The following is a 12,845-nucleotide window of genomic DNA, read 5'->3' as shown; positions in this document are numbered from 1 at the left end:
GCGTGGGGAGGGCGTGGGGAGGGCGTGGGGAGGGCGTGGGGGGCGTGGGGGGGCGTGGGGGGGGCGTGGGGGGGCGTGGGGGGGCGTGGGGGGAGGGCGTGGGGAGGGCGTGGGGAGGGCGTGGGGGGGGCGTGGGGGGGCGTGGGGGAGGGCGTGGGGAGGGCGTGGGGAGGGCGTGGGGGGGCGTGGGGGAGGGCGTGGGGAGGGCGTGGGGAGGGCGTGGGGGGGCGTGGGGGGGCGTGGGGAGGGCGTGGGGGCGTGGGGGGCGTGGGGGAGGGCGTGGGGAGGGCGTGGGGAGGGCGTGGGGAGGGCGTGGGGGGGCGTGGGGAGGGCGTGGGGAGGGCGTGGGGAGGGCGTGGGGAGGGCGTGGGGGGGCGTGGGGAGGGCGTGGGGGGGCGTGGGGGGGCGTGGGGAGGGCGTGGGGAGGGCGTGGGGAGGGCGTGGGGAGGGCGTGGGGAGGGCGTGGGGGGGCGTGGGGGGGCGTGGGGAGGGCGTGGGGGGCGTGGGGGGAGGGCGTGGGGAGGGCGTGGGGAGGGCGTGGGGAGGGCGTGGGGGGGGCGTGGGGAGGGCGTGGGGGGCGTGGGGGGAGGGCGTGGGGAGGGCGTGGGGAGGGCGTGGGGAGGGCGTGGGGGGGCGTGGGGAGGGCGTGGGGAGGGCGTGGGGAGGGCGTGGGGGAGGGCGTGGGGAGGGCGTGGGGGGCGTGGGGGGCGTGGGGGGAGGGCGTGGGGAGGGCGTGGGGAGGGCGTGGGGAGGGCGTGGGGAGGGCGTGGGGAGGGCGTGGGAGGGCGTGGGGGGGCGTGGGGGGCGTGGGGGAGGGCGTGGGGAGGGCGTGGGGAGGGCGTGGGGAGGGCGTGGGGGGGGCGTGGGGAGGGCGTGGGGGGCGTGGGGGGAGGGCGTGGGGAGGGCGTGGGGAGGGCGTGGGGAGGGCGTGGGGGGGCGTGGGGAGGGCGTGGGGAGGGCGTGGGGGAGGGCGTGGGAGGGCGTGGGGGGGCGTGGGGAGGGCGTGGGGGGGCGTGGGGAGGGCGTGGGGGCGTGGGGGGAGGGCGTGGGGAGGGCGTGGGGGGGCGTGGGGGGCGTGGGGAGGGCGTGGGGGCGTGGGGGGGGGGGGCGGGGGGCGTGGGGGGCGTGGGGAGGGCGTGGGGGGGCGTGGGGAGGGCGTGGGGGGCGTGGGGAGGGCGTGGGGAGGGTGCGGGGAGGGGGGAGGGGGGAGGCCTAGGGGGCTGCTGGCAGGCTGGCACAGCAGCAGGAGCCCCGTGGGACCGGAGGCCACGGCAGGGGGCAGAGTCCTCAGCAGCCTGGTCTCTGCCAGGGCATCTGGGCAGACGGGGGAGTGGGCCTGTGAGAATGGGCTAAGGAAGTGACAGGATGAAGGCTGCTGTTCATAAGCCTGAGCGGAGCGTCTGCCCTCTGTCCCTCCCCACCCCGAGGAGGCTGGCCTTGAGCCGGCCTGCCCCCCACCCCCACCCCCACCCCCGCACTTGGTCCCTGGCCTCACCTGCTGAGTGGAAGCCCGGCTGGGCAGGGCCTGGCCAGGGCTGCCCCTGCCGCACCCGCACCCCGCACCCCACACGCCAGCGGCCGGCGGGAGCCGCTGTGACGGGCGCCGGCCCAGCTCTAGGACAGCAGACCTGGTCCCGGAGGCACAGGGTTCACAGGGCTCCTTAGGTTCCGCCTTCCTCCGGAGCAGGCGTCTGGCCGGGAGAGATCCTGCGGGGACAGACACCTTCCTGGCCAGGACCTACGTGTGAGCTTAAAACACAGCCCCAGAGCCGCTGGCCGGCTTCTCTCCTCTCCCGCCCGCCAAAATCAGCAAAAGCCTGTTTCTACAGCACTAAGCTGGGGTCAAAAAGCACACACAGCAGGAGACCGAGCCCAGCGGAGGAGTCCCCGGTGCTGGTCCAGGAGCAGGTGGGAGGCGCAGGCATGGGCGTCCTGCTGTGCCCAGCCCTCCACCGGCACCTGAGGCTCCTGAGTCCCCCGTCCCCTCTCCTCACAGACGCCAGTGTGAGCAGAGAGCCCTCCCCCAGGGACCGAGGGGCCTTGTTTTCCCCGTCCCACTTGGCCTTGGGCTTCCCTGGAAGCGGCCTCTCGCGCTGCGGCTGCGGCTGCGGCTGTGGCTGTGGCTGTGGCTGCGGCTGTGGCTGTGGCTGCTGGGCAGGGAGGGAGGCGTGCCTGAGGGAGGCAATGGGCTCAACTGAGCCACCTGGACGCCCACCTGGCTCACCTCACGCCACCCCCCACCCCGATCCTGTCCTGACCTCGTCCTGCCTTTGGCTTTGTTTTCGTTGGTTCTTGTGTTCGACTTTGGAGCTGCTTGTGTTTTTGGTGATGGTTCTGCGACGCAGTGACAGGACCGCTCCCCTCCACCCCGGAGGCTGCCTGCGGTGCTTTAGGAATTAAGGTGGAGAGAGACTGGGACACCCGGGGTTGGGGGTGCAGGGGGTGGGGTCACCCGGGTTGGAGGCACTGGCTTTCCAGGAGCAGAAATAATGCAGGTGGACCCCACCCCAGGACGGACAGCAAACCCTCAAGGCTCCAGCTCCCTGTAGGAAGGCTCTCCGCGTAGCCCACACCCTTACCCTGCACTCGCTGAGTCTGCTGGCCTCACCTGCCCCTTCCTGCGGCACCTTCATCCTCCTGTGGGGCAGGTTCCGACCTGAGGCCCCGCTCCCTCCCACCGAGTCCCAGTGCTGGAACCGCCTCGCAGGGACCTGCCTGCGGGGCCGCGGAGGGAGGGGAAGTGGCTGAAGAGGCAACACGAGGGCTTACGGCGAAGGGGGAAACGCAGCCGACGCGCCTCGGTGCCAGGAACGTGGGCCCAGCAGCCAGTGTGAGCGGCCAGGCTGCCGTCCCTGCCGCGGGCACAGCCCGCCGGGCGTAAGAGACTGACGTTTGGCGGGCTTCGTCCCCAGGCACCAGGGGACGCTCTGGCATTTAGCGCGTCGATTTCCTCATTGTCTCCACGGGTCGACCGACCTGACCCCAAACCTCACGCTGTCACTCATCGTAAGTGAATTTATCAACATGTATGTGATGGAACACTCAGGGGAGTACTAACTGTTTGCTTGTGAAATTACTTCATTCTTCATGCTTCAAGCAATTCAGTTCTGCATAATAAATTATGATGGGGCAGCTGACAAGCCCGTCTGGCTGCGGTCTGTCCTGAGGCTGCGGTCTGTCTGAGGCTGAGGCTGCGGTCTGTCCTAGGCTGTGGTCTAACCGCTGGCCCTTGGGTCCCGTCCCTCTGTCCCCAAAATCCTGGTCCATTCAACATCTCCTTGACCGTAAAAAACGCGCCAGTGCCTGGGAGATGGGCACTGTCGTCTCCCCGGGGGCTAGCTGCATCAATCCACCCTGAAGGTCCTACGGGCCGCTGCCTGAAACCCCGTCAGAACCTCGTCCTCCGTTCGTGGCCTCCTCAGCCCTGCTGGGCGGGGAGCTGGCCGCCCATTCCGGGTGGTTCCCAACGCGCCTTCGGCATCAGCTGGGCTGTGCGGGCACACTGGGGACCCACCCGCTCAGCCACCTGCCAACGTGGACACCACGGCCCACAGACCTGCCCACTGGCCTGGGATATGCTCTGTAGACACGAGCTGTGACGGCCCGGACCCACAGCCCTGAAACACTGTGCTCGCTGCGATGCCTTGGGGCGGAATTGTCCCCAGAGAGGTCCGTGTGCTGGGTGACGTTTCCTGGGCTTTGGAGGGGTTTCTGGTCTCACTGTCCTCATAAGAAGAAACTGTTTGGCAGAAAACATGCTTTGAAAAACATCATTTTCAATCTGGCGTGTGGCTCTGGTTGAACGTCAATCTATGAACCAGGTGGACAAGAGCACATGCTGGGTTGTGGGCTCAGTCCCCAGTGGGGGGCGTGCAGGAGGCAGCGGATCGATGATCTTACCTTTCTCTCCCTCTCCCTCCCTCTGTGACATCAATAAAAGTCTTTTTAAAAGCACATCCTTCTCCTACAAGCTGTATCTGTACCGGATGGCCCAAAATAGAGCCCTCCACCTCCCTCCAACACGCTCCACGTCCTGTCACCAGCGCCCTGAGCGTGCTGCGGAGCCCCGGCTTCTGTGTGGTCCTGGCCATCGCATGCCAGAGGCTGCGTGCTTGGTTCTAGGCGGTGTCTGCTCTGCTGCTCAGGGGCGTGGCCGTGGGCTCGGGGGCGTGGCCGATGGCTCGGGGGTGTGGCTGATGGCTCGGGCGTGACTCTGGGCGTGGCTTATGACTTGGGCGTGGCTGTGACTCGGGCGTGGCTGTGCGCTTGAGGTGTGGCTGATGGCTCGGAGGCGTGGCTGAGAACTCAGAAGGAGAAGGTCTCTGCACCTTTGCCTCAGTTATCAGGACTTTCCTGCTTCTGCCTCCATTTCCACATCACCTGACGGTAGACACAGGTGGCATCGAGTCCTCTGGGCTTTTTATTTTTCTATATTTTAAATTCCAAGATGATCGACCTGGCCCTGAGCAGAATAGGTAACTCGTGGCCCTGGCCGTATGGCTCAGTGTTTAGAGCCAGTCAGATGCATGTGGGAAGCAGCCAATCACTGTTCCTCTCTCTCTGCCCCCACCCCCTTCCACTCTCTAAAAATCATCGGAAAAATACCCCCAGTGCACCTGGCCCGCCAGGCAAGGCGGGCATTCCTCCCAACCAGGCAACTCCCAAGCGGCACAGAGGTGTGAACCCTGGGTGCTGGGTTCCCTGGCCGCCTCGCCTCCTAGCCATCACCCTCCGCTGACCTGACAACCTATTAACAAGACTAGCCATGAGGGATGGACTGCTCCAGCGCCGCCCTCCACAAATTTGGGGGGCAGAGTCCCCCAGACTGGCCTAGACCCTGGGGGGATGTAGTGGCTCCTGTGGCCTCAGCCTGTCCCCACCCACTGCCAAGTACAATGACCCCTTCCGCCCCTGTCCCCAGCGTGTGGCTGGCCATGGGGAGGGGGAAGGACGGGGTGCCCCTCTGTCTGCGGGCAGGGCGGCCTGCCCCTCCTGCTGGTGCTGGTGCTTGTGAAAAGTGTTCAGTTACGGAAGCCCCTGGGGCCCTCTTATTTACACTGACGTTCCCTGTTTAAAACCCGTACATATCCCCAGGTGAGCATGAGCAACAAAGAATCCCAGGGTTCGGAAGGCAGAGCATCCATGTAACTCCCTCAACAAGGAACAAGGATGAAGGCGCCGGCCAGCCTGGCTCCATGGCTGGCGAGTCCCGGGCAGCACCAGCAGGCCGGACACAGGCCCGGGTTTGGGGTTTGATCCCAGCAGGGGGCGTACAGGAGGCGGATGTTTCTCTCTCTGTCCCTCTCCCTTCCTCTCTCTGAAATCAATAAAAACATTTTTGTTAAAGAGAAAGAAAGGCTCCAACGTCAGACAATCACGCCTGGTGGTGGTGGTGGGGGGGGGTTAAATTATTGGAATCCGTCCTCGGCCGGGAAACCCATTCTCACTCCCGGCCTTTCCATCGACCCGGAATGAAATAAGGTTCTTTTTCTCCCCGTTCTTTCCTGTCCCCCCCCCCCCCTCCGCGGCCTCTCGTGGGGGCGGAGGCTGCTGGCCAGCCCCTCCCGCCGGATTCCCCGAGGCAGCCGCCTGGGTCCATGGGGAAGAACAGACAATGGCGGGCAGATGGTGGCCTCGCCCGCAGGTGCCTCCGGGGCGGCTCCTCGGAGGCAGAGGGCACCCAGGCCTGTGGCTTCCTAGGACTGAAGCCCTGGCCTGATGGACACAGGCTCCTGGCCGGGCCCCTCCCCCCTGGCCGGGCCCCTCCCCCTCTGGCCGGGCCCCTCCCCCCTCTGGCCGGGCCCCTCCCCCCTCTGGCCGGGCCCCTCCCCCCTCTGGCCGGGCCCCTCTCCCATGGCCGGGCCCCTCCCCCCTGGCCAGGCCCCTCCCCGCTCTGGCCGGGCCCCTCCCCCATGGCCGGGCCCCTCCCCCTCTGGCAGGGCCCCTCCCCCTGGCCGGGCCCCTCCCCTCCTGGCAGGGCCCCTCCCCCCTGGCCGGGCCCCTCCCCTCCTGGCAGGGCCCCTCCCCCCCTGGCCGGGCCCCTCCCGTCCTGGCCGGGCCCCTCCCCCTCTGGCCGGGCCCCTCCCCCTGGCCGGGCCCCTCCCCCTCTGGCCCTCCCCCCTGGTCTGGCCCCATGGCTAGGCCGTTTGCGGCCAGTGCTCCTCGGCCTCGGGCGGAGGTGGGACGAAGGGAAGCGGACGGAGGAAAGCCGCAGCGCCATCCATTGTCTCAGTCACACAGAAGAATGGCCCCGAGGTCACAGGGGTCACGGAGAGCCTCACAGTTTTTCCAGAACAAACAGCGGGCGCCGCCCTCGGCCGCCTTTTGCATGAGAACGGACGGCGCTGGGCCCCGGGGCTGGGCCTCGGACCCGCGGCCGCCCGTGGGGACCGGCGTCTCCGCAGGAGCGGAAGGGGCGGCGCCCGCACCCAGACCCCGGGCGCGTCCGTCATCCACCGCGCGCTAGGAGGGGGGCGGGGCCGGCGCCTCCTAGCAACTGCGCCGCGGCCGGCAGCCAATCAGGGGCGGCCCCAGCGGCGTGGCCCCGCCCCTCCGGGTTCTGCCAGAGCCCCGCCGGACCCGCGGCCGGACCCGCTCCCGGCACCGGCGGCCGTGGCGGGGCGGGGCGGCTCGTGGGCCCCAGCTGTGAACCTCGGGGCGCGGGCCCTCAGCCTCCGGGGCGATGGCGCCCCACACCCGCCGCCGGGGGAAGGCCTGCGCGGCCACCGCCCCCGAGCCAGGCCCGGGCGCCGGGAGTGCGGGCGGGGGACTGCGCTCTCTGTGCACCGGCATCAGGGCTTCCTGTGCGCTCAGTGGTTAGAGCGCACACGCACGCGCGCACACACACACACACACACACACACACCCGCACCGAAAGGCAAAGGGCCAGAGTCCCGGGCACAAGTGGGAGGCAGCCAATCCGTCCCTCTCTCCCTTGCTCCCTGTAACGCTAAAAGCCAATGGGAAAATGCCCTCCGGTGAGGATTAAGAAACAGGGCATCGCTTCACACACACGCGCTGCTGCTGGGGAGCCTGTGGGTCCACTCTCACCTGGACCGCCGCGCGTGCCAGGCCCCACGGCGGCCGCCCGATCCCCGGCCCCGCGGCGCCGCAGGGCGCGAAGGCGAGGCTGCTTCTCAAGGCGGTTACCTCCGGACAAGGCCGAGGCCCAGGGAGGGGCCACACCGGAAACAGGAGCCTCGCCCCGGGGACCTCCCCGCCTTGCATATTGCTGGCCATTCCGTTCAAACCCGCTCATCTTTTCTCCCGTTTTATTTTATTTTGCTGAGGGGGCAATATAGGCGCTGCTCCCCTCCCTCAAACTCATTTCAGCCTTAACTGGGACATAATGACAGCAAGACTGACTCATTTACTTTACTGCGTGGTATGCATGTGCCCCTGTGTGCAGGCGTGTTTGTGTGTGCATGCTGGGGGGGCCCGGTGGAGGCGAGGTTCCTGACCACAGCCCTCATTTCTTTAGTGGAGGCGCCCTCTTGTGCCCACGTCAAGGATTGCACCATGAAATGCCACCCTGCCTGAGGTCTTACCCATGTCCATGATTACCCAATATTTCAGAAAATATTTTATTTGGGGTTTGAAAAGTTGGGACACCAAAATATTAATGCAACCACCATTTGTCCACCATCCAGAACTGAAATATCATTGCTGACATGTACACATAAGGAACTGTTTGACACTGAAATTGGGTCTCAAAAGAACTGTTGGCCCAGAAAGAAACTCACTACAGACTGATTCATATGCCTTTCAGCGTAACCATTAGTGCTTGTCTCATTTTCAATTCTTATAAGTAACTTCCAGTAGGACATGATCTCACTCATTTGGGGGAAATGGTGACCAACACAGGCTGATGAACAAGAACAGACCCAGAGATAAGGAGCCATGGGTCAGACTGTTGGACCTCAGAGGGAGGGTGGGGATAAAAGGGAGAGATCAACCAAAGGACTTATGTGCACACATATGAGCCTAACCAGGGGTCAAGGACAATAGAGGGGTGGGGGCATGAGTGGGGAGGGGTGGGGAATTGGAATGGGGGGTTGAGGACTAATATGTGATACCTTAATCAATAAAGAAATTAAAAATGTATATTACTGCACAGAAACCCCATCCTAGCTGATTCCTGAGAGCAGGGTCCCTGTGCCAAGATGGTGCAATACGGAGTCGGGAGTTGAGGGAAGAGACTAAGGTGCCAGCCTGCTTCCCCCCCACCCCTGTCTACTCTGCTCTTGGGAACCTCTTCTCGGCAGAGTCCTGCCAGGCAGCACCGAGTCTGTCTGTCTGGGGGTTAGTGAGGTGCTGCCTTCCCCCAGGGCAGGCTCAGCACGGGCTCCTGCCAGGGCCCTGAGGCCTGGCCGGGGGTGAGGGCCACGGGCACGTTGGTAGGACCACCCACACCTGGTGTCCATGGTCTCCTGGCCCATCAGGCGGCGGAAAGCCCACGGTGTATCTGCACTGACCATCCCTCTGCGACGACCTGCATCCAGCCAGCGACCAGCAGCTCCAGCTCCAGCCTGTGCTGCGGCTGCAAACCCCTTCTTCAAGCAGCCAGAGGAAGGCGGGGGAGAGGTCCTCACACCGGCCTGTGGGTCTGCGGCGGCCCCACGGGCCAAGGGTCCCCGTAGGGACCAGCTGCACCCGGGGGCCAGGGTGCAGTGTGTTTTTATTTTTACATTTTTATTGGCTTCAGAGAGGGAGAGGGAGAGATAGAAACATCAAGAATGAGAATCATTGATTGGGTGTCTCCTGCATGCCCCCACTGGGGATCAAGCCCACAGCCTGGCAGGTGCCCGGACCGGGAACCCATGACCTCTTGGTTCCTAGGTCAACGCTCAACCACTGAGCCACTTCAGCTGGGAAGGGGTCTGGGTGGAGCGGGAGGAGAGCCCAGCAGGGGAACTGGGCATGGTACGGGGTCAGACAAGCTCGGCGTGTGCTCCGTGCGGGTGAGCAGGGAAGGGCGTGGCGAGGGGCAGGCTAGAGACCACAGGGAGTGACACTGCGGCCCCTGCAGCCTGGGCGATGGGAGGACAGTGAGGTGACGCCCCAGTGCCCACACCCTGCAGGAGGTGGTCGCTGCCTCAGGACTGGTGGCCACTAGGCCTTCCCACAGCTGGCAGGGTCCCTGTCACCTTTAGAGCCACCTGTGGCCTGTGGATTCACCTGTAACCTATGGGGTCACGGTCATCTGTAACCTGTGAGGTCACCAATGCCTGTAGGGTCACCCGTCACCTAGAGTCACCGGCCACCTATAGGGTCACCGTCGCCTGATGGGTCATCTGTCACCTGATACGCTGCCTGTGGCGGGAGAAGGCCATGGACACTGGGTGTGGACACTGACAAGGCAAATCTCGCAACGGACATGGGCCATGGGGACGCGTGATGGTCTAAACCAGTGTTTCCCAACCTTCTCTCATGATGAGAATCACCTGGTGGAGTTGTTAAAACACAGATTCCTGAATCCCAACTAAGAAGTGCTAAACTAGAATTTTTGGGAACATATAGGTAAAATTGTATACTTAACTAGTGCTCTAAGACAGATTTTATATACAGAGCACTAAGTTAGGTATGCAATTTTACCTATATGTTCTCAAGAATTCTAGTTTAGCACTTCTTAGTTGGGATTCAGGAATCTGTTTTAACAACTCCACCAGGTGATTCTCATCATGAGAGAAGTTTGGGAAACACTGGTCTAAACACAGCAGCCGGGCGACGGCACGCCAGGCGCCCCAGGCCGCGCACCTCCACAGCCAGGCAGCCTGGCAGACGCGGCGTGGGGTGGCAGTCATTTACATGCAATAGTCGTAACTATAATGTCTGCTTAGTGGTCGGCAAACTGCGGCTCGCAAGCTACATGTGGCTCTTTGGCCCCTTGAGTGTGGCTCTTCCACAAAATGCCACGGCCTGGGCGAGTCTATTTTGAAGAAGTGGCGTTAGAAGAAGTTTTAAAAATGTGGCTCTCAAAAGAAATTTCAATCGTCGTACTGTTGATACTTGGCTCTGTGGACTAATGAGTTTGCCAACCACTGGCTTAGAGCATTAATTCACACGTATAACATGCTCATAAACACTGAGACAAACCCAAAACCAGCAGCAGCCACCCTGGCCAGTTGCTCAGTGGTTAGTGTTGGCCTGTGCACCAAAGGGTCTGGGGTTCAATACCCAGCCAAGAGCACGTACCTGGGTTGTATGCTCAATCCCTGGCCCTGGTCAGGGCACATACGGGAGGGAACCAATAGGTGTGCCTCTCACATTGATGTTTCTCTCGCCCTCCCCTTCTCCCTCCCTTCCATTCTCTCTAAAAATCAATGGAGCCCTCGCTGGTTTGGCTCAGTGGATAGAGCCTGTGGACTGAAGGGTCCTGGGTTCAATTCCAGTTAAGGGCACATGCCTGGGTTGTGAGCTCAATCCCCAGAAGGGGGCGTGCAGGAGGGAGCCGATCAATGGTTCTCTCTCATTATTGAAGTTTCTCTCTCTCCCTTTTTCCTCTCTGAAAACAATACAAATATATCTTTTTGAAAATAAGAAAAAGAAAAAGGGAAAAATATCCTTGGGTGAAGATTAACAACAAAGAAAACCAGCAGGAGCCACTGCGGAGGCAGGTGTGGCAGCTGAGGAGAAGGAGGAGGAGGAGGGGAGGTGGGGAGGACTCCAGGCCCCGGGACAGGGGGAGGGGGGAGGTGTGGCCTGAAGCAGGCGGTGTGTAGGGGCCGCCAACCTCGTGTGGACCCCCGGTCTGGGGCCTGTGTAACTGCAGCTCCCACCCCACTTCACACTGAGGCCCAGGACCGTGTCAGCTGTGGAAGGAGTGAGATGGCCAGGCCACGGGCACAGCACCGCCCAAGCCGACATGCCCACAGAAGCCCAGGCTCCCCTCTCCGCCCGCCCTGGGCTGACGGGGCACATGAGGAACAGGGTGTGCCCCGGGACAGGCAGCGTTTCCCAGGGGGGGCCTCAGGCCCGGGGCTCTGGCGAGCCCGGCCAGTGCGCCCAGGCCGCCCCCGGGCGGGCAGGGCTGAGGGCCCCTTGTCGGGCCACCTGGGCCTCTCGCTGGGCGATGGCTCCTCAGAGAAACTTTATGACGAACACCGGACTGCATTTGTTCCCTGAGAACGAATGCACGGAGCGAAGCCTGTGAGCCGGCGCGAGGTGAGCAGCGGCACCGGCCCGCACAGGCGTGCCCAGGGCCTCTGTGGATGGCCAGTGGCAGGGACATGGAGTGCTGGAGGGCCAGGGAGGACTGACCGCGGAGGAGGGGCACCCTGGGCGGTGTGCTTGGTGGCTGAACCCCTCACACCCACTCCTGCTCTTGCCCCCGACGCCTCGGCCACAGGGGGTGCCGCCCCGGCCGTGGGCCAGTGGACGGCAGGCGGGCCCTCCCCTCGGACGGCAGAGGGAACCGGCAGGTGCCAGGACACCAGCGAGGCATCCGCGAGGCACCGTCACACCCCCGGGACAGGCAGGGAGTCCAGTGTGGGGGGCGGTGGTCCCTGACACACACACTGATCTGCCCGCCCCGCCCGGCTCCACACGTGGGAGCGCATCACAGGCGGGAGCGGGCCCGCCCACACCTGCCCCCGGCGAGGCCGCCGTGGGCGGCGGGGGCCCAGTGCCAGCACACCGGGGCGCTGCTAACAGGCTCTCAGGGTCGCGCTGATCCGGGAAGAGTCCCCCAGGGACGGGGCTGCCTGTGGACAGTGGCACCTGGAGAGCCGCTCGGCGAGCCCTCGGGGCAGGAGCTGGAGCCTGCCGTCCAGGTAGAATCCCGGCCTTGGGGTCTGGGCTCCACCGGCCAGCTGGCAGGATGGAGCCGGACAGGGCACCGCTGGGCCAGGGCCGCCGCGCACCCACTCCCTCTGCGCACGGAGACTTGCCTACAGCAGGGCGAGCCCCGACCGTCCTGACAGCCCAGAGCAGGGCAGTGCCCGCGGAGCTGGCCCGCTGTGTGCCCTGTGGGCGGAGCCAGGCGGGCAGAGGTGTGAGAAGGTCTGCCCTGGGCAAGCCGCCCAACCAGGACAAGAACGTAGACTAAGGTAACCAGACGTCCCAATTCTTAACAATTTGTCCCGCGTCCCACTGCGTTTTAAAAGAATCTTTCCAAAAATTGGGACTGTTTTAAAATGTCACAGGACGCGAGACAAATTGTTAAAAATCGGGACTGTCCCGCCAAAAGTGGGACGTCTGGCCACCCACTAAAACCTATTTTGGCAAAAAGAAGATGGGGTGTGACCGCTGGCCCGCCTCGGCCCCATGTCTCCAGGTGCGAACGAGGCTCGAGGGTGTCCCGTGTCCTCGCTGCGAGGGGCTCGGGGAGGGTTTGGGGCTCCAGGCCATTTCCTGCGAACACGCGAGCACTCCACAGTGCGGCTGGAGGGTTTGGCAGCTTTAATCCTCCCAGCACCGGCCAAAGGCTCTGCCCCAGAGGTGACCTCAGCAGGTGAGAGGCAGCCGGGCCGGCGCGAGGACCCTCCGCGGGCGCGGGGCCTCTCCGCTCACGGGGCTGGCCCCGCGGCGGGCAGGGCCCACGGCTGCACCAGCACTTGTCATGCCGGGGCCTGACACCACCCCAGACGCTGCTCCAGGGCAACTGGCCTCCAGGGACAGCGAGGGACAAGTGCCATGAAACCATCCCTCCAGGTCCCTCAGAAGCTCCAGGGACAGGATGAGCCCCACTCAGGACAGCGGGGCCGGCCTCCGGGGCAGCCGGTGGCCACGGGCAGGATGTTCGGGAGCCGTGTCCCCGGCGGCTGCTGGCCTCCCGCTGTTCAGCAGGTGTCACCTCAGAATCCAGCCTTTGCCCCAAAACACCCCCCCCCCCCCCCCCCAGCCCG

This window comes from Pipistrellus hanaki, assembly GCF_964339955.1.
Source record: "Pipistrellus hanaki genome assembly, chromosome: 10".
NCBI classification, from domain to species: Eukaryota; Metazoa; Chordata; class Mammalia; order Chiroptera; family Vespertilionidae; genus Pipistrellus; species Pipistrellus hanaki.
Note: the sequence above shows the minus strand (reverse complement) of the source record.